General features: G+C 46.6%; 1 protein-coding gene and 1 non-coding gene across 2 annotated transcripts in view; one reads left to right on the plus strand and one right to left on the minus strand.

The window, feature by feature from the left end:
- Positions 1-24,369, minus strand: part of LOC126544792 (neuropeptides capa receptor-like) — a 71,230-nt gene that overhangs the window by 33,166 nt on the left and 13,695 nt on the right. The gene's annotated exons all lie outside the window — the stretch shown is intronic.
- On the plus strand, positions 6,991-7,176 carry LOC126546487 (U2 spliceosomal RNA). The gene has a single exon (XR_007602609.1). It is a non-coding gene; the product is annotated as a U2 spliceosomal RNA (small nuclear RNA).

Raw genomic sequence — 24,369 nt, forward strand, 5'->3', positions numbered from 1 at the left:
AGCGATGCAAGTTGCTATTTTCTGCCTGTTCTACTGTACTGCGCGATCCTTGCTAATGATCACGGAAATTGTCACCGCGCCATAGCCTGTTGCACGCAGATTTTGGCTGGTTTGTGTTCTGACAAGATGTTCGCTGTTTCGAACACTCTCTTTGCTGCAATGATGTTCTAAATCGGACAGGAATAACTGTAACTGGAAACCTAACGGGTCCTTGCTAGTTCCAAATAACAGTTCAGGGCAAGAGACCTGTATAAATGGTGGTAGTATTGTCTAGCACTAACGTCTGTTGATTGCTACGATCCTGTGTTCATACCCGGTGTGGCTCGCTCTCTGAGTCCACATTTTCTTTCTACCCCCCCCCTCTCTCTCTCCCTCCCCCCCTCTCTCTCTCTCTCTCTCTCTCTCTCTCTCCTGTCTCGCAACGTAGGGCAGCAAACAGGATTGTTCTATCCTTTCCTTACTTACATTTTTCGCTGTAATTGAACCGCATGCGCACTTGTGTGAATAGAAACCGCACTTCAAGTCCTTCTCGAAACCGCACAACAGCGTGCCCTCTTCATTTTCTAAATAAAGCCTTCGCGAAACCTACACGTGTTCGCCCACGTCAGCGTTCCGCGGCGGTACGCATTTCGGAGCCGTGAGATTATCCTCGAGCATGCCTCGCATTCCTCTTTCTCCACGTTACTCGCCACCTTCAACTCAGCGCCTTCATCGCATCCATCTCGCAGGAGCGCACTGTCACCAAAGGGACGTTTAAATAAAGTATCCCCCGACTTCCCTGCAAGCGAGCTCCGCGTCGTTATTGCTCTGCATTTAGCTGCCGCCCGTGTCACTGAGTCACACTGTCGTTGTTATTAAAGCACTTAGCTTTCTCTGGGAAGTAACCGGCGGTTTCTTGTGAGTGTCTAACCGTTTCCATGCGCCGATCTCGAAGATAGTGCCGTCTAAGACAGGCGGTAATGGTTGCAAGATGGTACCGCATGAGCGTGTGGGGGTACCAATAGGGAGAGAGAGAGAGAGAGAGGTGAAAGGGGAAAAGCAGGGAGGTTAAACAGAGGGGAAGATCCGGTTTGCTACCCTACGCTGGGGAGAGACACCTGCCAGAGCAGCCAAGGACGGTTCTTTACAACTTTTTAATAAATGCTAATAGTAGTCTTCGTCAGCTGTCTGTCTGTCTGTCTGTCCTGTCCTGTCCTGTCCTGTCCTGTCCTGTCCTGTCCTGTTCTGTTCTGTTCTGTTCTGTTCTGTTCTGTTCTGTTCTGTTCTGTTCTGTTCTGTTCTGTCTGTCTGTCTGTCTGTCTAATCTCACGCTGACCTGCAGCGACCCCAGTTGTATACCTGCTTGGGCCACTAGATGTGCGCTCTTGGGGAAGATGCCGTCGTGATCCTCTCATTGTCGTCATTTCAGTTTCGTGATCCTAACCTCGTCATGCCGTCGCCGTCATGCCTTCCAACGCCACCCAGTGGGCCAAGTTGTCTGATAGCTTGGGCCTCTAGAAATGGGATCGTGGTCATGATGGCATCCTCGTCGTTGTGTCGTCGTAATCCCAGCTTTGGCATCCGATTTTCGCCATGCCATCGTCTTCACGTAATCGTGAGTCGCAATCATGCCTCCATTGTCAGACCGTTGTCGTGATGACGTCGAAGTGGGGCCATCATCTTCATACAGGCTTCGTGATACAGTCATCGTCGTGCTGTTGTCATCTTACACTCACTGTCATCCCATTGTCCTCGTGCCGTTGTCTTTCTATCGCCGTCACTGCATCGTCAGCATACAGCCCTCGTCATGCATTCGGGGTCATACAATTGTCATGCCATCGTCGTCACGTTGCTGTTTCACTATCGTCATCGCGTTAACACCATGCCCTAGTCGCCATACCACCTTCGTCGATCCATCGACGTCATTACTTTGTCCGTCATTCTATCGTAATCATCTGTCGTCGCTGAATCGTGATTTAGCCGTCGTTGTCATGCCATTATCATTGCGTCGTCGTCCTAAAGACGCCATCGTCCATCTGTCACCATACCGTCGTCGTCACATATCGTCATCTCAGTGTCGTCATGTCGTCATCACGTTATCGTCATTATACCATTGTCATAGTTTAAGAATCGATATGTCGTTGTACACCTGTGTCGTTCCACCGATATCAAAATTGTTCCTTGTTCCATCGTCACTGCGTCAGTGTCGTACAGTCACCGTGATGCCTCAATGCCCATGGGCGACCTTGACAAGCGAGGGCCAAAGCAAAGTGAGACGACATCGCAGTATGCAACGTATAGCCGAATGAACGATAGTCTTGAATTAACTCTGCATGTGTCAAACAAATGGGGCTCCAGAAATATACTCTCATTGCATTGCCCGATTGCTATTCGAATTACCGTCGACAGTCATCGCAAGGTGCGTGCTGCCAAATTTTTTTTTCTCCGAGAACCCTTCCCAGAGATTGCCATATTGTGTGACGTCGATAGCTTTCGAAGTGCTGCACTTCTCAAAACCGTGGCAGACAAGGTTCTTCGGAATACATTATGGCAACCAAGCCCACGTAGCCTCTAGATAGCGCCTCCTGTACGCTAGAGGTATATAAAGACCTTGACGTATGCATAAACGAAAGAAAAATTCGCTCATGCACCCATCGAAATAAACTCAAAGTAAAGGCAAAGCGGAACTCAGAAATAGGGAAATATAGAACTCTTTGGGACCACAATAAGTACGAGGTGGTGCGTAGAGTCTGGAAAGGAGTAACGGTGCCGACGCTAACGTTGGCAAGTGCCATTCTCTGCTTAAGATCGGATATTATTTCGGAATTGGAAGTCAACCGAAGATCGGTAGGCCGGTTGGCTTTGGGAGCCCACGGTAAAACCACAAATGGGGCAGTGCAAGATGGAATGAGTTGGGCCACTTTTGAAGTCAGACAAGCGCAATGCGAAATTAGTTTTGAAAAAAGGCTCACGAATGTAGATCAAAATAAATGGGCGCATAAAATGCACAGGTATCTGTACCTGAACTGCATGGACACAGAATGGAGAAAGAGGTCAAGAAAGTTGGAAACCAGGTACAGGGTAATTGAAAGCGTAAATTGACAACCAGGCGTCATCAGAAGGAAACTGTGAGAAACAGAAACAGCGCATTGGATGCAAAGAATGGAAAAAGAAAAGAGAATGGAGAATTACAAGAATCGGAAGAAAGAAATTAGAAGAGAAAATGTGTACGACAACACAAATGGCGTGCCTTGCTAATCGAGGCTCGAGCTGGTTGCTTAAAGACAAAAACATGCCCAAGCAATTCTTTTGCAACAAGATAAGGCATGTGTATCCGGTAAGAAACACCCGGAGATCTTGGATCTAAAGTGGACGGAAGCATCAACCGATCCGCAGTAGAGATAAGCCAGAGGCGTCTGAGTATTGGTGGAAGGGAAGAGATTGATACGATCGGATCTGTTGCAGGTATAGGTATCAGTACAAGGCAGAGAAGTATTGAGGGAAACAAAGGTTAGGTCGATGTACACAAAAATACTAGAATGAAATTATGCTTGGCTCTGCTATTGCGGCGCTGGTAAAGTAGTGCCAAACCGCACACTTAGTCTATGCTGGGCTTCCCACAGCTCCGCTGGTCTCTGCTGTTTGCGATAGCAGAGCCGCGCATATTTTTTTTCCACTGCGATAAAGAGGACCGCCGAAGCGAACGCGTGGTTTTTTTATCGGAGAGCAATGACGTCACACCACCTGTGTCTCCGCCACGCCACTCCTTCTACTCCGCCACGCCACTCCTTCTACTCCGCTAGGCTCCACCCACACTCGCCGCGTCGCTATGCTGCGCGATGCTATTTATATACTCTGCTTTCACTCTCTCTTACCCAGCTCGGCGAAGCTGCGAACGTCAAGAGAAACCCAGCGAGGTTCTAAAAGCTCCACTGTAGAAAAATGTTTATAGCATATCGGATTAGATCAAGCAGGCTAGGCGACTGTTTGTCAGTGCCCTGTTTAATAGGGGATGCCAATAACTCCTCGTCATCATAGGGAATAGGAGGCGACATGTCCACAACAGAGGCATACCAGAGACATGTCTGCAGTAGAGATTAGTGAAAGGCGATTGGAGGTTTCGCCGCCGAAAAAGGGATCAAACACAATGGAGGCGTACAGAAACAGAGTTCCCCGTAGTAGTTCAGAGTTTGATGGTAGGAATTATTTGCTTTTTTAAAAAGATAGCTAGTACATTAGAAAAATAAGAACGAGAGCTTGGTGGCGCAACCCACCACCCCGTTTCAACGGAGACGCTCATATCATCCATCAATCCATCTAGGATGATGAGAATGACGATAGCCGCACAACAATATGGAAACCCAAACTATGAGCCTATTTTTGGGCCGAAATATTTGTTTGTATCCGCACGTAGCACAAGGCAGAAATTTGGTACTCTAATAACAGGAAAAATTCTCGTGTTTTATGCGCTTTTTTACGGTACTTCACCTGTGAAAGAGAGCCGCGTAAGATTCACTCTGTTCACACTTGAAGTGCTTTAGTTCTGTTTAAGCACTGGGACAACTGGAATATAAAAGTTCGCTGTTTGCACTGAAAGTGTTGCTTTGGGTAAGTACTTAGTATCATATGACCACCTATAGAATGTGCCAGGACGTCAGGCTTAATGCTAAAACCAGTGACAGATAGGCACATGTCGAGGAGGATCTGCAAAGGTAAATTCAGTATCAATGTACCATATACAAGTTTTGAACTATTTTATTGACGTTTGCTTTTTCCCAAGTCCATCCAAGGCACTTTTGTCTACACAGGGAAAAAAGTAATAAGAACTTGACGCTTTGACATCACTAGGTCAATGAAAAATTTGGCGTAGAATCTGCTCGGGGAGTTATATCTGAATGATGTGTAAGCGTCTCATAGTAACGACGTAGTGTTAAGTGGTCGTGCGCTGGTGTGTTTGGTATAATTGCGGGAACGACCGTGAAATAATCGTGAAACGGAGAAGCGCGGTTTCAACACCGCCCTGTTAAGTGAGACCTGCACGAGACGCCGTAGATGACGCGAGTAGAAACGATGTTCACTCGTATTATAGAGGGCCCGCAGTGGATGTGGGCGTGGGGTGAAATGACGAGGGACGCGTAGGAAATGAAGGAAATTTATGCAGCTTTCCCTTTAAGCATCGGTATCGGGCGGCGTCGGCACTAGCGCCGTTCCTGTTCTTTGCTGCGTTTCAGCAGCGCGTCGCTGTAGTTCTCCGCTATGCCCAGCATCGTTCATTTATTTCTGGCGTGATCTGTATTCACGCTGATACTCAGCATTCCTGCGTTTGCGTTCTCCTTCGCTAGGCGGCTGCGGTTGTCTTGGCGCCATTACAGTAATTGCAACAGCGCTGCGGCGGCACGAACTGCTGCGGAAGGCGGCGCGACGTGAACCGATGAGGCAAGCAAACTACTGAAGGTGGCGGGGCCAGCTGCGGTGATGACGTTCCGATCCGAAGCACGTTTTGGTGCATGTACGAAGGTACGCGTCACGCGGTCACAAAGACGCGCTCGTGCCACTGCTCGCGCGATCGTCGTCGTCTTCTTCCGCAGCTGGCTGGTGGTGGTATCTCGAAAGCGATCGTCTTACGCGAAGGAGGGACGAACGGACAGTTAGTTTTCCCGTTCGGTAACCATAGAAATGCTCAGGCATTTCAAAGCCTTCGACCGCGTAGAACATAGAATAACATAACTAAACATAAACCTCCCAGAAGACTTTCTTAATATAGTTAAATTTTTGTACACTGGTATAGCAAGCCGCCTAACAATAAATAAAAACACCCTGTAAAGCTTTAACCCACGGGACATGATGAGTTTTCGTCAGTTGTGGCACTTATGTCAGCCCTGTAGTTTCATTTTTGACATGGAATTCATAAATCACTTTTTTGTCTTGTTTGTGCTTTCTTGCATTGCCGTTTCTTTTGCAGAAACGTTAGCATTTTACAGCTGATGCTTGGGAGTGGTAGCACTGTTCTTAACATTGCGCGTTTTCTTTTCGATTCCCTTCCTGCTCTAAATTGCTCATTTATTTGGTTCTGTCTGGTTGAAAGCATATTTTAACGCACCATGTTTGTACTGCTCTTTGTTGCATTCACACTCCAGACTGATATTCGGACATTTGATTCTGCAGTGCTTTTGTAAGCCAACTTATTGCTCTGTAGAATGCACTTTCTAATGCGAAAGCCTAATATGGCCCATGAAGCGGAAAATCAGGCGGCGTTCCTAGAGATGGCACAAAAAGTAACGTGGTCACAGGCGATCGATGGGTGGCACTTCGTAAAGCATACTCAGATGGAGCATTCCGTAAAGCATACTCAGATGGAGCTCACCTCCATACATCCGTGGGAGCGGCGGCGGCGGCGCCGGCCGTGCGTGTGAAAAGAAAGAAAAAACTTCAGTGTCATTCCACTCTGTGAATGCGGATGACCAACGAAGCAGTGTATGTGGGCTCCTTAATGGTGTACTGTCCATTGCCGTGGGTCAAACGGCGCATGTACGAGGTGCGACTAGACGCTTCTCCACGATGTAGAGCCTCAGAAGATGATGTGATACCGGGGGGTATACATATCCATGTATAGTTGCAAAACGCGCCACGACACCTTTCACGAACGAATCGCGGTGCATAGAACAAACACGCACGTCACTGCACTCCGAGGGTACACACTGATTCAGCGTAGCCAAGGCGACCGTGCGTTGGTCGACGTCCCGCAGTGCAGTAATGGTTGTGAGGTCCCTCGAAAACCACAAGCGGTCACACGCTATACAGGCCACAAGAAATTGATTCCCCACAAACTTCCTTTGACACCTGGCCGTTGCTCCAGTGAAACGTTCAAAGTTTGCGGGATCCGCATTTCCTTCCGCCTTGCGGTCCTGTCGGGCAGCACTCTTACGGGACCACCACCACGGGAGAGCGGAAGGAAAGGAAAGGAGATATCAAGCGCTGGGAACGCCGACAAAGAGAAGGCGGTGCGGACGTATGCTTGGGCAACGTGGGTCAAAGTGCAGTATCTGTTTTTATCAGCTTAATATCTGATACAGGTTGTACTGTGACCTAATATAGTAAACTTGTTTTTTGCGACTTGGCAGAGTGCTTTAAAGCCTGCTTGACCTCCGCCGAAGGTCGGTCCGGTATTGCACTATCTTCGGAATCGACCCACATATGGGGAGAAATTCTCGATCTACACGGCTCGATAGACGCATGCAATTTTTTTTCCAGAACCTAGCCGTATACAGCTTCGCTGGAGAAAGAAAGAATCAGAAAGCTCGCCTTCGCTTATAGCGTTCGCGGCAAGCGCCTCCCGGTAAAGATTACGGTTGCACGAGCTGCAGTTGCCGTGAAGCGGCAACTGTGTGGCCGGTCTATATATAGCTCCGCACGTCGCGGCACTGCCAGTCGGTGCGGTGATCACCGTTAGTTCTGTCCTACACTCCGATGGTCGAACCTTCGCCTTATCAGTCAGTGGCTGCGCCCGGCTCCTTTGGACGTCTAAGCAAGTACACGAACGATGCCGAGGCATCACCTGAGAGATGTCACAATGCTTTCACGTTTATCCGTGTAGAAATACCTAGGTGTCCTTGATTTTTTCGATATCTACGCTGCCTATAAAAAAATATTATCATGATGTAATCTTTTTCTCTTCCTTTCTCGCGCGCTTAGAGTAATATCTAGACAAATGAAAATTTTAGGGTGGTACATGAAAATGGTGTTCATTATGTGCTTGCTCTTCTTACATGATAATTTCCTGCTTGCATAAGCTTTGATAATATATGCAGTTATCGCATCTGCTAGTTTATATTTCGCATATTTTGTATTCATATATATCATGTGATAATGTACCCACTCACTTCTGCTACGGCTGCAAAAAGGTAACAATAGTGGGTACATAAATCCAATAAATGTCACCAGGGTAGTATACGTCAACGATGTACCCTGAGCCAGAGTTCTTTTATCGGTTGACCTATTCCTTAGAAACATAAATGAATTAAGTGAAATTTGAAGCTACCCCTTAGTTGGCCAAAAACATGGTTAAAGTCGTAGCCTATGCAAGTGACGTCTCCGTATTTATAAGATATAAGAATCAAGCATTAGGTTCTTTATTAAAATATTATCCAATGTCTGGCGCCCAATGAAGCTTAAGTATAAGGGCAGCTTTAATTTTCAGCAAAACACGAAACCTTCCGACCGAAATTGAAATTGCCCAAAGGGCAAAAACACAAGGCGTTCTTTTTAAGCCGGGAAAGCCGTCGCAGCAGAAGTGTAAAGCTATCAGAAACAGAATGGAGAAAACTCTCAGAAACTCAGCGACAACGGAACAAACACTAAAAGTCAAAATCGACATAATCGAAATGAAAAGATGTACATACGCATTCTTTGTAGCCAGACAAGCTATCGTTCCTCTGGTAGTGGTAAACCGAATCACAACACCGGTAAGTACGTATCTATGTTAAAAGAAACCACCACCGTTAGAAAAGAATTACTTCAGTTACCTTCAGACAGAGGAGGACTAAGTGTGCCAGGCATAGAAATAATTTTACGTTTTGTAGCCATTAAAACACCATCGAGCGTAATTCAAGATAGCAATCTTAAATGACAATAACTAGTAGCGTATTGGCTAAGCACGCTCCGAATGTACTTCGACACCAAACAACACAAAATTACAAAGGCAGAATGACTGCCCATATTCTAGAAATTTGTACGGTTCATGAAGAATATAATAAAGGAATAACTCCCGCAAATAGACAGAGAGGAAACGCCGGCGACGCAGATAAACGAAGCATTCGCGTGCAAGATATTAACACAGTAAGGAAAGCGGAAAACTCATAAAAGGAAACGGTCAGTCTGATTTAAGACACGGTTCTTGCAAGAGGACACGATGGCAAGTCCTTCCAACAAAGGAGAGACTGCACGAGTTCGGCCTAACACCGAACAAAAAACGTCCGAACTGCCCCTGAAAAGCAACAAGTAAACATTCCTCCTTAGAATGCGGCTCTGCCCGCAAGGTATAGAGGATGGTGGAACGGCCCTTTAAACTCCAATATCAAATAATTATGCAAACAAATTTTTTGTGAACGATTGGTTATTCGTATGGCATTGTGATTTCGAGGAGGAGGAATAAAGCAGCGGTAATTGAAAAGCCCGAAAGAACAGCACTGCGCGCCATGAAAAAAAAAAAAAAAGAAACCTTCAGAGTGGGACTTTGTAATAAAGAAATCGGGGAAAGACGGGGAACGTCCTTCCTGAGGCGCTAGAAGTACACAAGTTTGTTTTTTTTAATTGCAATAAATTCTGGAGTTTTACGTGTCCACACTCCTATCTGATTACGAGGCACACCGTAGTGGCGGACTCCGGATTAATTTTAACCACCTGGAGATCTTTAACGTGCCCACAGTGAACAGGGCCATGGGCGTTTTTACATTTCGCCTCCACCAAAGTGCAGCCGTCGCATCTGTGATTAGATCATGTGACCTCGTGCTTAGCAGCTCAGCATCATATAGCCGCTAGGCCACCACGCTGGGTGTAACATTTTTCAAGATAAGGAAATGTAGGCTTGAAATGCCTGTTATACCATATTCGAAAGAGAGAGAGAGAATTTCTACAGACTAACAAACAAAATAAGAGTTATTAGCAAAGCATGCGTTACAAATGTTATAGAATTGTATATAGTGAGTTTAACGCGCTTGTATATGATTGGAGTGTGTGGACAAAGACCATTAATTTGTAAATTAGGTGCTACAAATTTATGAGGTTGTGTAATACTGACTGGGAATGTGTTATAAATGCGTGTAAGTTCTGATGATGTCTTGATTACCCGCCTTGGTGGATTAGTGGCTTTGGCATTGCGCTGCTAAGCCCGAGGGCGCGGGTTCGAATCCCGGCCGCGGGGGCTTCATTTCGACGAGGGCGAAATGCAGAAACGCGTGGGTGTTGGGTGCACTATAAAGACAAAGAAATGGGCATGGGCAGGGCACGTAATGAGGAGGGAATATAGCCGGTGGTCATTAAGGGTTACGGAATGGATTCCAAGAGAAGGGAAGCGTAGCAGGGGTCGGCAGAAAGTTAGGTGGACGGATGAAATTAAGAAGTTTGCAGGGACAGCATGGCCACAATTAACACATGACCGGGTTAGTTGGAGAAGTATGGGAGAGGCCTTTTCCCCTGCTGTGGACGTAGCCACGCTGATGATTATGATGATGATAAAGAACCCTATGTGGTCAAAATTATTCCGGTACCGCGTGCCTCATAATTGGATCGCGGTTCTGGCGCGTAAAACCCATATATCTTTTCATGTTACGGGATTCAATAAATTACCCCATTTCAGCAGCACCATACACTTTGACATAGTAAGCTTTTGAACTTAAGCTGTATTCAGGCAATGGAGCAGATCGCCATTTCAATTTAGGGATAGCGCATCACGTGATCACACATCCTACTTTCCTACTGCGCACACTCGGTCCTCGTGAAGGGATTCACGGTATACGGCTGAGATCCAAGTGATTGTTGAGATTTCTAGCTTCAAATAAGAAGATATGTGGCTAAACACCATATTCTGGCCATAACCGCGTTCACCCCGCCCAGTTCAAGGCACTCGTTTAATTAGAACCTCCATAAGAGAGGGTGTAGCTGGTGCTATGATCTTGATGGCCGTTAAGCAAGGGGACGCACAGTAGCACACGGGGCAGTTGTTAGGCTTAATGCGTGGTCGCAGGTCCGATTTCCGGCCCCAGCGGCGCTTTTGAGATTTGTTGGAAACGCAAAAAGAGGACGCCTTAAAACACTTACAAGAAAGAAAAAAAAAAAGAAACACGCAATTTTACAGTTTAGGACTGTTGCGGATTTGACAGAATGCTGTACCACCCTGCCCAAGTCAGAGCTCCCCTAAACTGTACGGAAGCTTCTTTTCTTGCTCTTTGTCTTCTTCTTGTGCAATTTGAACAGATCCAGAAATCGCCACCACGGCAGGCAGTTGAACCTACGACCTCGTGCTAAGTATAACAACTGCCACGTGGGTTCCTCTGTGGCTGTTTTCCGTGCTAACTGCTCGCCACAACCCTCTCCTCGGCTAAATAAAAGATAAAATTCTATGGCCCTTACAATGATGACACGCTCGTAATTTGCTAGCACTGGCATAACACCACTCGAACAGTGTCTCTCTACTCGCCCGCACATGTATCAACGGAGGTCATTTGGAAAGTTACGAAAGTTGACCGCCCGCTGACTCCGACCCCAAACCGTCTGCCTGCCTTGTTAGCGTTAATGTTTTCCTCGTGGTTGCGCTTTCTCAAACAACACCCATAGGAATCCGTTCTCACCCCTCGCCAAAAAAACCCATCAAAAAACAAAACAAAAAACCCCGAGAGAATAATAACGACAGAAAAACCGTGACTCGGCGCACGTCTGCATGGCGATTTTCAACTGCACCCCTGGGGTCACGTGAGCCCGACGTGGCCCTCCACATAGTTGCGAAGGCACAGATTCTCGCAACAGCTGACGCGTTACTCATTCAGAAGCGTCGACTGTTGCGCCAGTTGGTGCATCACGCACAGTGTGTATAGTGTTGACCGGAATAAGGGCGGGAAGAAACGATGTGGGCAGGACGTGTAAGTGAGCGTCTGTCCTGTCCACGTCGTTTCTTCCCGTCCTAATCTCGCTCAATGACACTCCGTGTTACTCAATACTCCTAATGAGAACGGCGTTGCGCAAGAAAAAACAAATTTGTGAAAGCGCGAATAAAGCGGAATAACACTTTGACGAATACACGTTTGCATTGCCCATCTTCGAGACGACGAGGTGTAGCATTGTGGGTAAGACCACTCGTTGAGCAGCTGCATAAATGCACCGCTGCATATATGTTCAACATTGCAATGTTTAAATTTGTGTCCTCCCCACCCATACTTGTACCTGCCCCCTCCTCTCATTCTTTAAGGGGGAGGGGAGGAGAGGGGGGCTTTTTAAGCTGCTTGTAGGGCAAATCTTGCGATAATTTCTTGACGCCTCCGAAGATTTCCAGCCACATAGCGCTTAAGACTGATTGATTCTCTTCAAGAAAGCTATGAGGCACCCTGTATCAGATGACTCTGGACAAATGATCATCGACTCGGGTCCTTTTATTGAGTTCCTCGGCCTAAAAACACGACTATTTTATTTTTATTTTGCCATCGCCGAAATGCAACGGCTTCGCCCTGGAGTCGAAGCCTCGGCCTCGCATTCGGCAGCACAACACCACAGTTACTACGCCACCACGGCGGCTGGCAGCAGCAATGCCACAGTTTTCAGGCCATCCAAGCTTTACTAGACTTTTTCAAGACTACGGGCGCGGACACTAATATGAATGAGTACACTTGTTCGTATTGTGTTTTGCCTCATCGCTCTGTCGTCATCGTCACCCATTTTCTCCCTCTCGCTCTTTCCTTCTTTTCCCAAGCACACTGTAGCTACATAGAGGCAGGTACCTCAGACCGACATCCCTACAGATGTTCTCACTATTACCTAGCTTAACTTTTTGTTGAACTCGAAGTTTCTTTCTTTCTTTTTCTCTTTCTTTCTTTCTTTCTTTCTTCCTTTCCGTCTTTCTTTCTTTTTATTTCTTCCTTCCTTTCTTTGTTTCTTTCTTTCTTCCTTTCTTTCTCGCTCATAATTAAGGTTAGGGATAACGAGGTATAAACTTTCAGAGTTTCCCGATTGATGCTAAACGTTTATGAAAGTAAACCATACACTTTGGAGGGTAAGCAGTGTGCTTTGCTACCATAAACATTACTGAAAGACGAGTAAGAAATTGAAACCTGGAGCTCCTCAAGTTAACTTCTCGTACTTTACCCGAATACCTGAGCTAGACAGGCGCTCGTGGTCGATTCGTGAAGTTAACGAAACGAGAAGTACAATAACGGGGGGGGGGGGGGGGGGGGGGCGTGTGTTATGATCGTTATTGAAAACGTCGCATGTATGAAGATGCGTTCTCTCAGATCAGGCGCACAGGTTGTTTGTAAGCAGATTCCTGGCTCATTCGGAATCTCTTAGTCAGCGCGACGTCATTTCTTTTTCACGTAGCTTCTATCTGGTTTTGCTAGCCGAGACCATGCTAGGTCGGCTCGAGCCGAGCAAATCGTTAAAGGGGACTTCGCCTCTCTCCTCGCTTTTTTTTTTCTTTCCTTGAATAGCTCGTTAGTGCTGCAACACCTTGAGTAATGAGGTGCTCAGAATCGATCCCGTCCCGCGCTTTGAGACAGCAATAGTTTGAGCCATGGCGCCTTTTCTAGAAGCTGACGCAGCTTTTCCAAGTCATACCTGCTCAGCATAGTTGCATATCAACCCGAAGACACCGCAGCCTCAGCACAACTCAAATAATTATATATATATATATATATATATATCTATGGAGAGAGAGAGAGAGTGTCTGCCGGCATCCGGTAGTTGAACAGGCACTTGTAGCATGAGGACGAACGCAAGCAAAAATGATGCTTTATTAAACGTAAGAAATAAAGAGTCGTTTTTTTTTTCGTACGTGCGTCCTCAACCTACAATTGCCCATATATATATATATATATATATATATATATATATATATATATATATAGACACTTTTTTGAGTTTATCGTTAACGGAATTTAAAGAATTATATATATCAATCGTGTTATGTAGCGGAACGGTACATGTAGCGCAATGGCAGAAGTAGGCAGATAATTATTTTCGCGTTAAATTGTAGGCGGAATTACAGTGCAATTATTTCTAAACAGCTGCGTTTCAAGATTTCTTTCGACTGGATGTGTGTTGCGAAACCCACTGCCTTCATTTAGTGTTTTTCAATATGTGCGCCAAAGTAATTAATTGGAAAGTTAATTAGCGCTATTTTGCTAATTATGCAATTATGTGTATTGATTTGTAGTGTAATTAACGCATATTATCTATTCGCCTCGCTCCAGCTCCATCAGAAGATTTGTGCTAACACGCGCTGTTTTTTTTTTTTTAATTCCGTTTACGTTAAACTAAAGCACCCGGCATATAAATACTGCTGACTTCACCAAGTTGGTGACGAAGGAACTAGTTCTGACGAAAGGTTTTCGCGTGCCTGGCTGTGATTGTGAGCACAGTTCACTGTCCTCAGGTCATTGGTCCCATCATGCTTGCCTCGCGATTTCGTGATTCTATGTATCGCATCCCTCGAGGCTTAAGGAGTTCATCTGTAAGGAGTTCACCTGCGTTTTTTTGCCTTTCCGTCGTTTTAGTGGAAAGGATGGTGGCACGTGGCCGTTGCTGCGAGCACTCTGCGTGCCTTGAGTGGCAATGGCGCAATGCTATTTGAGTTTGTGCCCGACCCGGTGTGTGTAATCGCATTACAACGGCGCAAACCACTTGATAACAGACGTGGTCTCGCACTGCGACGAATACAATCGCCCACCCTCTCCTTTAGTTATTTTTTTTATTGAGGAAGGGTTTGTATCCATCAACCATTTCAAGCTTGAAATACTTCTGCACGCCTTGGTTTCGCGGTTTCCCAGAGGAAAGCCGCCGCTCTGAGAAAAGCCACCGTGAATCCGACCAAAATCCAAATCAAAGCCTACGTTTCGAGGTTGGCGAATCCGAGGAAACGTTGCCATGCGACGTGAATAATCTAAACAACGTTGCGGTGTGTTTCTCATTCGCGAACGTTTATTCGTAGGCTGTCGATCGCCTAACGTGTTCGTCTTGTTCGAAATGAACACGGACAGAAAATTATGTGCAGCTGAAAACGTGCGTTACGCCAAATGTTCCATCGGAACGATCATTTGAGATGTCGGTTGAAAATTAGCAGGTACACGTTGTTGGTTGCTGTTGTGGCGTCCAAAGTATGGCAGAGATGTAACTTTTTTGAAATGTCGTTACCCCAAAGAGAAAACAGGAACCGCAGACTTTAGCAGTGTCTGCGACTATGAACTCACACACAACGACAATAGTGTAAGCTCTCAGAGCTGACATAGCCACATGATGATGATGATGATTATGATGATGATGATGATGATGATGACCCCTAGCCATTCGAATGAAGCCGTCAGTTTCAAGTCCCGTGAGCGCCTTCAATAGTTCTTTTTGCTTTTTGTCGAGCAGGTCATTGAGTTATGCTTCAATCATTCCGCATAGGTCAAAAGATTCCAGCTCATCGTGCTCTAAATAAGTGAGAACAGAATGTGCAAGCGCCAGAACCTTCTTTCAGGTTTTCCATGTTTGGCTAGCGACGTGAGTTCCTTAACGTCTACTGCCTTGAAAAGTACAATAAGGCAAGATGTTTGTGAGGGTTGTTTTCTACTTCCAGCAAGGTGTGCATTTGTACTTGTCTCTGTGCTATGCGAAAAGTTCAGAAAGGAAACCTACACACTCACGACTGCGCGAAAACTGCACCTTGTAAGATGTCCTGTCCAAGAGAAAACCGTCAGCATTGTTTCATTGCAACCATTTGCATGACAGATCACGGTGCGCTGTTGTAGGTCGTTCAAGGCAGGCTGTGGACAGAATGCACCATACACAACAGCCCAGCATGATAAAATGAACAGGTGTGATAAGCGATTATTGATCGGATCGGATCGGAAAACATATATTGGGCTCTAGAAAAGAGATCTTCGCGGCTTCAGACGGCCTCTTCCATCTTCTGATGGATTCTTCTGTCTGCAATCACAGGGTTGGTGCCCTAGTCCAAGGCTCCACTGAGTATGGCCAACCCGCGAGCTCGCTCTACTCGGCGCTTTTGGCCGTTCAAGCTTACGCTGGAAAGCATACTCTCCCACTGTTCCGCACTCGGGTTTTTTAATTTTATAGACAGTTGGGGACTCAATATTTTGACAGGCCCATGATATGTGGTATAGATCTGGTTTCTCTCCGCACCATGGGCACTTAGCCTCATACTGTGTAGGGAAGCGATTATCGAATAAAAAATGTATGCTTTTTATGCTTGTTCTTCATTTTTTTTTATGTCCGCGAAATATGTCGGGATGGACAGCGCACGAAACGAGGTGAGGCGGGGTGAAAGGTTGCATTACAATACGGCTAGATGATTTTGTAGATGCGTACGGTGGCTCGAGGACAGCTATGAGGAAAAGGAACAGAAAGGCGAACACTGCAGACCTGGTCTCGGCCTTCAAATGCGGCAGGGGCAAAACTGTTTCCTTGTCTATATTTTTTTACAAAAAGAAAGGAAACCATATCCACGATTCATTTTCTCCCAAAAATTATGCAGTTGCAGCGCACATGTTCCATTGTGAATTAAAGCTTTAGTGAAGCGACGCAGCTATGCGACCTTGTACGATGCACACAACTTTGACTTTGACTTTATTGAAATTTAGACAATATACAGTTGTCCGGGTGAAGAGGGCTAAAGGTGACACACATGGTCACCTGACTAGGCCCTAGACACCACTCTGTCTGGTTTCCTCCGATGTAATGCGTAACCTCGCGCAATCTTACCGTTCTTCATCTACAGCGTTCACAAACAATGCCAGTTCCTCCTTACTCATTAGTCACCAGCTGGTATGGGCCACGCGTAGAGCTTAGAACAAGTCTGAACGTTTCCACCTTCTATATACGAAACGTATGTTATTGATGCCTTTTAGAAATTTACACGGTCGAATAACAGTTCATTTTTAGCATAACTATAGACATTTACTGTTCTCTGAAACGTGAATGTTACGTTATCATATCTTTCTAGGGAAAAACGGTCGGCAAGTGTCTGCAAGTGTCGGCAAGTGGCTGACCCTCCCCATTTTGAGAGGAGGGCCAGCGACACCGCGTTTGCAGGGAACCCAAAAACTCTTGCAACGCGCCGCAACGAACGTGGAGCCGGCATGCGTCCGCTTACGCGTGGTCCGGTATTTTCGAAAATTCCTTATCGCGTCGGCTGTACGTCTTTCAGCATGTGGATTCAACGCTTTAGAGAGTCTGAGGAGCGTTAATCAAAAGAAAGAAGGCACTGGGTTTGCCCGGCGCAGGGCAGATTGCGCTAAGGTCGATTTTATCGATCGCCGATCGGCGGCAAAACACCCGAGGAGTCATTCATCCCGACCCGTACCGTAGAAGGGTGAGAGCATCATTTGCATTCAGAGTGTCCGGGCCAGAACGTCCCGGAACTGCGCAACACCACGAGAGAGAGAGAGAGAGAGAGAGTTTGTGTTTATATTTTAATGCTTGAAAGTGGCCGACGAAAGGGGTCCGGAGAGGGATCCAGAGACGCTCGGAGAAGAGGTGTGTGCCTAGAGAAGTACAGTGGTTGGCGGTTTCGTTCCCTCGCACTGACGAGTCGAGGAGGGGGGGGGGGGGGGGGGGGGGGGGCTAGAGTTTAGCTTTGAACGGGATTGAGTTCCACGATATTCAACGGACCTGCAGCTGCAGGCTGAGCCAAGCTAAAGAGGAAAGGCACTGGGAACCAGTCTGGCGTAATGCAGTGCCCTCTTGCATGTCGCGGCTGCCTACATTCCTGACCTCTGATCCCATCCCGCGTCGTCTATCGGGAATAGGGAAGCAGTGGTGTGACGCCGACGAGGCGTTTCTAACGAAATACGCGTTAGAGGGAGCGTTCACCTGGTCGGTCACTCGAAGTAGACGTTGCACAGAGTAGGCATTGTCCATCGGGTGAGAACTTAAATGTGTTGCCAGTGATTCTAACCATTCAAGCCTATAGATGGCTTGAATGTAAGCGATGCTTCATTTAAGCTCACTGAAAGGACGCGTGCACGGGAGATGGTTCATTGACCTTGTACCATATGGTTGCACAATGACGCAAGTGAATGCTTCACCCTTAGGTTTGCATAGGGGTCGTTGAGCTTTGCAGCGTGGCCAACTGCTCAGCATTATAGGGCTCACGCTCACACTTTGCACATGCCCTCTCGTAAAATCTGAGAAGGAACCTGCGAGGATAACTAAGAGAACTGAGGGGCTCGATTTTCGTTAGCCAAGGCCATAAAAGCAAAGAGGCAGGCAAGACAAATCATGGGGGATATTAGCCGTTAGTATTCGTTGAAATTTTTAAATGGTGAGGACAGGGGAAATAAAAGTGGGAGTTAAAGTGTCTGCTTCACATGATAAGGAACATGTATGATAGCGACAGAAAGGTAACGTTAAGCAAACTGCACAAAAAGGACGCGTATCACACCTTAGTACTTATTTAGTGTATCCATTACGAGTGTCCGAAAAGGGAAGTCTGACACTACAGCCAAAGTTTCGGCGCCATAGCCAGGAGACTTGCATTGACGAAGACAATCGTTATGCCTCACGCCGCCCGATGTAATTAAAACGTCATTTTCTTATTTGTTTTTTTCGCTTGCGCTCATTATTGTGTAAAGCCTCTTTCTGACTTGCCTACGGCTGTGTTAAGTGCTTTTAGCATCCGAAAATTCCTTTAGAAAAAAAAAACGAAAATAGAAGACAGGCTCAATTACAAAGCCTATTTTTGGTGAACATATGACGGAGCTAAACAAAACAAGGAGCACTTTCGAGGACACAGTGTCATTCTTTTTCTTATCGCTGGAAAATATTCGGAGCTTGTGTGTATAACTCTAAAATCTGTGCTGCATAAATTCACGAACTGATTTCGGTTTGAATGCCACGTATAGCACCGTGACCTTTCAATAGTTCTCAAAGATTTCTAGAGGACGTGCGCATTTTTAGGCGGTGTTAGTAATAACAATATTTATGCCTATTATCCGTTAGTATGCGTTGACCTTGTCCATCGGTGGACGGACACCCACAATATACACGATCCTCTTCAACAAAAGGTTGCACGATGCCTTCTGCGAGTTAAGCAAGATGTTATTGGCACCAAATTTGGTAACCAGGACCTTCTTTTTATTGTGTATGTGAAATAAATGTCGCAAAATTGTTTAGGATAAAAAAAAAAAACAGCTCGGAAAGGAATTGAGGCTGATTTACAAGACGAATGAAGGGAAGCCACAAATGGCAAAAGAAAGCACAGCAAAATCGACCATCGCGAGGACCCCAAATATTTCTTTTTTTCGAGTGAGAAACCTAGAGGTGTAATTGTGCCAGAACAAAGATCCTTCTCCACCCGCATCCCTGATAAACGCACTGCTCACAGATGTAGGGCGCATTTGTTTCGGTGGGCTGTGGCAACTTTGTCGTTAGTGCCTGTTTTGCTTCCGCATATTGGCACACACACCATTTCCTCCTCAACTGCACGCTTCTAATTGAGTTAAGTTCATTACCAGCGAATGAATCGACGTTGCGTGTATTGATCTGGGTAGTTAATCATTAGAAGTGTGTATCGCTACGCCCACATTGCCCCCGCCTCGCTCTTCCAATTATAGCGCATTGTCAACGCTGGCTGCGCGAATTGAGGCACTGTATATGCGCCATTTCGGACAGTTCACAGTGGAAGACCGAATTCTGTCCAAATTCTGACCGGTGCGTGTGCCTGTCGAAGACCATCGACCCCCTAACCCCCTTTCCACCCTTCTCTCGAATCGCATCATCGGCGCGATTTCGACCGAATCCCAAGGTCGTAAAACTCTTTCGTGAAAACCCAAAGCATCCCTCCACCCTCTCTCTCTCTCTCTCTCTCTCTCTCTCTCTCTCTCTCGTTTTTTTTTTTTACGACCCGTGCCACACTTTTGCATTCAGCAAACTTCGTCCTTCACCCGAGTCTTATTGCCGAAATTCTCTCAACACCCTTTTATTTTTATTTTTCAACATGCCCTCTTTGTCTCTTTTGATCCCAGTTCCGTACATTAGTCAAAGCTGTCAGCATGGAGTGCCCGGACGACACCATTAGCAGATCTGCGCCCATAAAGGATTGCGCCAGCGTAACACCGACCCCGCAGCTACGCCACTACACGCAGGGGCCTCACCCGAGGATCGCCCGTAATTATGTGCTGTTCCGAACCGCCCCTGGACGCAATTCGTAGTCGTAGTCCATCCCTTGTCTTCCTCTCTGTCTCCGTTCCCTTTTCACTCGTTGCGTGCATTGAGTTCATCAGACTTCGCTCAGCTTCGTTAAAAGCGTGCAGTGTGCGCCGAGAGAGAAAGAGAGAGAGTAAAACATCTTTATTAATAATATTTGAATGACGGGAGCAGTGTGGGAGGAACCCTCAGTCCAGGGTCCCTATGATGATTCCGGCGATGTTTCGAGCCCGTTGTATCACAGCTCTGAGGACCTCGGGAGGTCCGTCGCGGAGGGCATCGTCCCACAGCTCTTTGTTGCGTAGGGGGTAAAGGAGAGTTGGCGAGGGAGGAAAGAGGTTTGCAGTGCACTCAATCGTGACGTCGAAGATTGTGGGCGAGCTGCCATAGCCAGGGCAACGATCTGCATACCAGTGTGGGTAGAATTTATCGAGAGAGACAAGATTTGGAAAAGTTGCGGTTTGTAACTGGCGTAATGCCACTGCTTCCGCGGAACTATAGTACCGACGACGACTAACCACGGAAAAGGATAAAACGTGCGACCAAGCAAGTTTTATCTTCGATTGCGCGTCTTCCGTTCCGGAGCAATCACAAAGGAGGCCGATAGCCTGAAGAAGCGATTAATGGTGTAACGTACGAATGTCGTCGTGAATTCGAAACCCCGCGCTCAGTCGACAGGAGATCGACGGCTTCAACTGAAACGAATACTTCGATGCAGAAGCGAAAATTACGCAGCTCTGGCGCACCGAGTAGCGACTGACATCTTTCCTCTGGACGATGACCTGTGTATCTACAGTTTGGTGCCAGCAACCTGTACTTCATTTACTTATAATAATGACGAGCATCGCTATAGCTGTTGGCGTTGTTTACGTTGACCAGCTAGTCATGGCCCGTCAAGCACTTTAAACACGCCGCTTTCCATAAAGTGCCCCTTCGTTTCTTTCCCACTTAATGGGTAATAGGTGCTCGCTACCGTAAACAACACCAATAGCTTCATGGACTAGAAGGATTTGGTTATCTATCGTTACGTCTGAAGGTGGCATCGACGTCACTAAAATTTGCTGCGTAAATCTGCGAACAACTTCCGTGTCGGGCATGACGTGGTGCATTCGGTGACATGTCAACTGGCGTTGAGTCGGCAAACTCTTGGATCCTGTGAATTTTCGAAACGTCAGGTGTAAACTTCAGCCCTCAGATTACGTAAGGCCTCGTGTTACCGTTATTCAGGGTACATTACTAATACTAGGGGCAAAAGGTGGTGCCTAATTACCTCTACAATTGTAGAAAATGTGCCCGTTTATACCGCTACGCCTTGTTTAGGCTGCAAAGAGCATTAGTGTTTTTTGTTGTGACTGCATTGTTTCGCAATCCGCCAGAGGAGGAAAACAAAAATTAGCGAGCAGAATTAGAGCCGACGGTCAACCCCCCCCCCCCCCCCCCCCCGCAGCCCCACCCCCTCGCCAGGAGAGAATTTCATGACGTCAGATCCGCTTTAGTCTTCCAGGCTTCCGTTACTACGTGCACTCCCCTTTTGTTGACTACAACGGCACGGTTCATTTCCTGAATTTTTATTCAGTTTTTACTAACTAATACCATTGGCGGCAGACAAAAGAAGTTTCGAAAATAGTTTTACGCAGAACAACGCTCTTGCTACCAGATAAGAGAGTTGCCATGATCTTTGTTCTTATAACACTACTACTACTACTACTACTACTACTACTACTACTACTCATAATAATAGTAAGTATTATTATTATTATTATTATTATTATTATTATTATTATTATTACTGCATGATGATGAGATAGCGAAACAGCAGGATTGGTTTTGCACCGCAAACCACAGGGGCATGTGAAGATTGCTTAGTGTGGCAACTGGAACTATTGCGCAGTTCGTTCCCGCCCTCGTACGTGAAAATGCAGAGCAGACGTGTTTTTCGCATTCTTGTGCACGAAAGAGCCCATTTATGGAGATTTCGACAAGATTTCGTAGTTGTAGCCGGCTCCCAACCCAATACCTCGAGAATTCTCCCTAACTGCCGGCTTCTCCACTGAGGCTATATTACCGGGAAGAAGCCGACTTCTGCATTTGCCAGCGCTTAGAGGCGAGAGTGTGAAAATAACAGACTTTACGCACATATAAGGGAGCACGTTCAAAGACAACCGCAGCGAAAACAGCTAATAAAGAAACATATAAGCAAAGCACATCAGTGATAATCGCACCCGTATACTTTAAAACGATATTACGCTTCCCATAAGTATAGGTTGAAGTCGACGTCCGCACCACATAATTGCTTGGAATTGCTGGGAGAGGCCTTCGGTCCTGTATTTGATATAAATATACGTTGGTGATGATGATCAATGTTTCACGACATGCTGTGAGGTTCGCGCAGTGCATGTTGGCTGCTGACGATGACCGTAGGGTTTTAACAACATTGACTTAAAAAAAAGAAGAAAAAGAAAGAACAGGAGGTGTAGAATCTATCGACATGTAGCGGCGTTACGTGACGAAATTCGGCGGTGATCGCACATGCTGTCGTAATAAAGCAGAGGAACTTAGACGTGTCGAAAGCAGTCGATAGGTTATTTAAAACTTGGTCGGAAGGTCGGGAGCACGGTAAAGCGTACTCAAGGCGCTCGAAGGTTATAGAATGCCTCGGAAGGCTGTTAGGCTTGGCGAGCGCCCGTTCGTGCTTTGTCACGGCAGATTGCAAAGGTTAGAAAGCGCAAACCTAATCTGAAATGTTTCAGAGACTCGCTTTAGGCGACGCGTTTCCGAGACTACGCGTGCGAGAAGTTGAACCTGGCATTCTTACTTTTTTTTCCTCTAAAAGGAGAAACCATGCCCCTAGAGGCTTTGAGAGCTTATTTTATAAAACAAAATAATGATAGATGCGTAACTCAAGCTTCCTTAACACTGATAGATTTAAAGATACACATTACAGGGGTTACGGTTGAGCACGATGAGATTCTGGGAATCGGCGAGGTGCATGCGTAATAAGCGGGCTCGTGCTTACATAATCGGAGTCTCATTAAATAAAACAATCAATTGTCCGGCAGCGCTCGTATCGTTGTCTTTGTTAGCTTGCACTGTTTCTCTACGTTTATTCGCGATGTGTTAGGGAAACTTACGTGTTCGGCAGGGACCAAGGAAAGAATTTGATTTGTTATGGCTTCACTGTGTCTTTTTTTTTAAAGAAAGGCTGGATTGTCTTAAGCATTACATGGTTGTGTGGATAGCCCCTATCGGGGACCTCGGCTGTTCGTGTTTCGTGGCTGGTCCCCACGACAGATGATGGCCTGGTCCGTGGTCATAGAATTCGACAGATTCGCCCATAGAAGGGCGAACCTTTTTGACATTATAGCGGCGAGGTAGAATCCAATCATTCAGTGCGGCTGGCTAGATTTCTCGAGGTGTTCCCTTCGTCATGCATGATGAGTCCGTGAGCAAGGGAAGCAGCAGCGTTGGCAGCCAACTCGAGAAGGGTAGAAAATTGGGCCCTTGTAGCGCATGTGCTGGGCGCTTTGTCTGTCGCTGTTCTTTTTTTCTCTTTTTTTGAGCTTGCCCTGCAGTCAATAGCCAACTGTTCGACGAGAGGAACGTCTTCGCCATGGTGGAGGCAAGACACCCGCTACGGTTTTTCAGTGGGTATGGCATTACGTTGTTGTACACGAGGTCGTCGGTTCGATTGCCGGCCGCCGCGAGCGCACTTTTGTAAACTCGAAATGCACAAGAAAGGAACTCTGGAGCAATTAAGGTTGAGGCGCACGATCAAAAAAACTCCTGGGGGTCTAAACCAATCCGGAGTCCCCGACTACGGCGTTACCTCGTGATCATATCACGGTTCCGGCACGGAAAATTTCACAAACTTTTTTTTTACCAAGACAAGTCTGGGTGAGAATGAACCACGTCCTTCAGTCTCTTTGCAAGAATACATTGACACCGCTAGGCCGAGACTTTTCTTCTTCAGCAACTTTTGATATCCTTTGCCGAGTTCTGTTTGTTCCTTCCGGTACAATTCCGTTTTGCCGCCTGCCGTTGTGATCGGGTGCGTTGAACTCTGAGGTGTATATACGCAAGTGGTCGTTGTTTAGCTGACAAAACACGCTCGATTGGACTCGCGTGTACTGTAGGAGCTTCCTGGCTGATCAGCCTGCCGGTTTATGGCTCCCCTGAGTGTGAGTGTCTACGACAGCCGGTCCCCAAGGGGGTTCCCCGTCTAGCGGAGAGGATTTTCCTCGCTGGCGGGCGCTCAGTGTTCGTTCAAGCTGATCCTTGCCCGAGACTTGGCGCAGACATCGCTTAACGACGTCGATAAGCTGTCTCGACGAAAGTGTCAGCCGTAGCTTGCTGCATGCTGTCGTCGTCCTGGTCAGCTGACGTTGCTTCCTGTGTTGTTCGCGTGACGTCTGCTTCACGATGTCGATACGCTGTCTTGACGAAAGCGTCAGCCATAGTTTGCTGCATGCTGTCGTCGTCTGG

The sequence above is a fragment of the Dermacentor andersoni genome, chromosome 10, assembly GCF_023375885.2.
Source record: "Dermacentor andersoni chromosome 10, qqDerAnde1_hic_scaffold, whole genome shotgun sequence".
Classification (NCBI taxonomy): domain Eukaryota; kingdom Metazoa; phylum Arthropoda; class Arachnida; order Ixodida; family Ixodidae; genus Dermacentor; species Dermacentor andersoni.